Consider the following 3268-nt stretch of genomic DNA (forward strand, 5'->3'; position numbering starts at 1 on the left):
ATGAATTGTGAACTTTGATTCTAGACTTTTTTTTCTGGAATGTGGGTGAGAGGTCGGCCTAGTGGTGTTAGTAATGTTTAGTCCTGTTAAAGGGTAACAATCAGATAATGGTATATGCACACTGAGCAATTCTCGAGGAATTGAAGCAGAAAGTTTTCAGGCAGAATTCAAGCAGAATTTAAGCCCCCCCATTGACTTCTATAGGATTCCTCTAGCAGATCTACAGCTGATAATTCTGCTTGGAAATTCTGCAGTGTGAACAACAGAGCAGAAAACCCATTGAACACAATGGGACTTTGCTCTGTACATATTTTATGGGAGGAATTTCAAGCTGAAATTCCTCTTCAATTCCTCACCTAATTCCTCGCCTTTTCCTCAGTGTGCACATACCCTCTATGTCATTTGTCAGAAATCAATGAATATCAATAGCACCAGCAACTTTAAGAAACAGTGATAGGTTTTATTGGGCAATAGTGTTTCCTTCTGTCCACACATCTCCCTTTACTGATTCCCTCTTGACACACAGCAAATCCCTGATCAAGCAGTCACTGGCTTACAGCGACTCTGTACCCACAATCTGACCCCCCCCCCCCCAGGCCTGTATTTAGAGTTCATGCTGCCCTAGGCACTTTGCATGCTGAGGCGCCCCCCGGCACTGGCAGGTTACATGCACGGTATATACCCTGGCACTTGGGTGCCGCTCTGCTTGATGCCCGCTCTTCGTGATGGAGGAAGGAAGGAGGCCGGGGACGTCTTATTTTGGGGACCGCTTCTGTCCAGTGTAGGGCTTGGGTACCTGGGGCCCACCAGAGGAAATGATCCTTGGGGCCACCAATATAGAACTAGTGAGACACAACATGCTGAGCCGCTCCTCTTCTGGATCTATCTGTATCTGTGACAAATCCCTACATTTATACAGCTTTCAGGGTATGCTGGGAGTTGTAGTCTCTGAGAGGACAACCCTGTAATAAATCACTGTGTGCAGAGGCTCCTGGTGGCTGCAATCTGTGAGTGACAACCATCAGCCCTGAGGGTCCAGCAATACATCTGTCTACACTGTACTACAACTCCCAGCATACTCTGAGGGCTGCAGACTGTCAGTACATGCTGGGAGTTGTAGTGCCTGCAGCTGTTGTAGTTGGGTCCTAGGGGGATCATACACTGGATGCTTTGTGGCATATAAGAATACATAGATCTGTGGGGGCTCAGTGCAAGGAAGTGACCCCAGAACAGCACTAATAGGGGATAGAACAAAAATATCTCCCCCTATCCCCTATTAGTGGCACTACAGGCTGCAGGCACTACAACTCCCAGCATGTACTGACAGTCTGCAGCCCTCAGGATATGCTGGGAGTTGTAGTGCCTGCAGCTGTTGTAGTTGGATCCTGGATGCTTTGTGGTATATAAGAATACATAGATCTGTGGGGGCTCAGTGCAGGGAAGTGACCCCAGAACATCACTAATATGGTAGTGGTAGATGTTTTTGTTCTATCCCCTATTAGTGATGTTCTGGGGTCACTTCCCTGCACTGAGCCCCCACAGATCTATGTATTCTTATATACCACAAGGCATCCAGTGTATAGGACCCAACTACAACAGCTGCAGGCACTACAACTCCCAGCATGTACTGACAGTCTGCAGACCTCAGGATATGCTGGGAGTTGTAGTGCCTGCAGCTGTTGTAGTTTGATTCTAGTTTGCGCTAGTGTACTGTAGTGACCACAGGGCTGTGTCAGTACACTACCGCAAACCATACACTGACCCATTTAGACCCCAATGGTACACAGGCTCTGCACACTATAGAAGTGATTACAGTGCAGTTACTAATGACTCACAGGTGACAGCTTCTCCAATTTCCCTCGCTCACTTTTTGCTTTCTTCTCCATCTGGCGCAGCATCATGAAGTCTTCTCCAACCACAACTAGTCTGCAGGTGGGCAGCTGGGGGTAACTGGGAAGGGAGGCAGCTGGGGTGACGGGGAGGGGGAGCAAATGGGGGTGGCAGGGGCAGAATCTGAGGAGGCAGGGGGAGCAGCCTGGACAGGGGAGAAGCTGGGGGGGGGGGAAGGGGGCAGGGGGAGCATCTGGATGGGGGCAGGGGAGAAGCTGGGGGGCAAGGGAGGAGCTGAGGGGGCAGGGGAGAAGCTGGGGGGTGCAGGGGGAGCAGATGCCGGGTGCATGGGGGGGAAGGGGGAGCAGATGGGGGCAGGGGAAGAACCTGTGGGGCAGTGAGAGCAGCTGGGGTGGTGTAGGGGGAGAAGCTGGGGGGGGGGGCAGGGTGAGAACCTGGGGGGCAGGAGCAGGGGGAAAACCTAGGGGGCAGGGAGAAGCAGCTGGGGGGTGCAGAGGGAGAAGCTGGGGGGGCAGGGGGAGAACCTGGGGGGCAGGGAGAAGCAGCTGGGGGGGTGCAGGGGGAGAAGCTGGGGGGGGGGGCAGGGGGAGAACTGGGGGCGCAGGAGCAGGAAGAGCAGCTGGGGGGTGCAGGGGATAAGCTGGGGGGCAAGGGAGAAGCTGGGGGGCAGGCAGGGGGAGCAGATGCGGGCAGGGGAAGAACCTGTGGGGCAGGGAGAGCAGCTGGGGTGGTGCAGGGGGAGAAGCTAGGGGAGAACCTGGGGGCAGGGGGAGCAGATGGGGGTAGGGGGAGCCTGGGGGGCAGAGGGAGAAGCTGGGGGGGGGGGCAGGGAGAGCAGCTGGGAGGGGGGTGTAGGGGAGAAGCTGGGAGGGCAGGGGGAGAACCTGGGGGGCAGCAAGAGCAGCTGGGGGGGGGATGCAGGGGAGAACCTGGGGGGCAGGGTGAGCAGCTGGGTGGGTGCAGGGGGAGAAGCTAGGGGAGAACCTGGGGGCAGGGGGAGCAGATGGGGGTAGGGGGAGCCTGGGAGGCAGAGGGAGAAGCTGGGGGGGGGCAGGGAGAGCAGCTGGGAGGGGGGTGTAGGGGAGAAGCTGGGAGGGCAGGGGGAGAACCTGGGGGGCAGGGTGAGCAGCTGGGTGGGTGCAGGAGGAGAAGCTAGGAGGGCAGGGAAAGCATCTGGGGGGGTGGGTGCAGGGGAGAAGCTGGGAGGGCAGGGGAGAACCTGAGGGCATAGAGAGCAGAAGGGGGGGCAGGGCTGGGGGGTGCAGGGGGGGAGCAGATGGGGGCAGGGAGAGCAGCTGGGGTGGTGCAGGGGGAGAAGCTGGGGGGGGCAGGGGGAGAACCTGGGGGGCAGGAGCAGGGGGAGAACCTGGGGGGCAGGGAGAGCAGCTGGGGGGGCAGTGGGAGCAGATGGGGCAGG

The sequence above is a fragment of the Dendropsophus ebraccatus genome, chromosome 4 (assembly GCF_027789765.1).
Source record: "Dendropsophus ebraccatus isolate aDenEbr1 chromosome 4, aDenEbr1.pat, whole genome shotgun sequence".
Taxonomy (NCBI): Eukaryota; Metazoa; Chordata; class Amphibia; order Anura; family Hylidae; genus Dendropsophus; species Dendropsophus ebraccatus.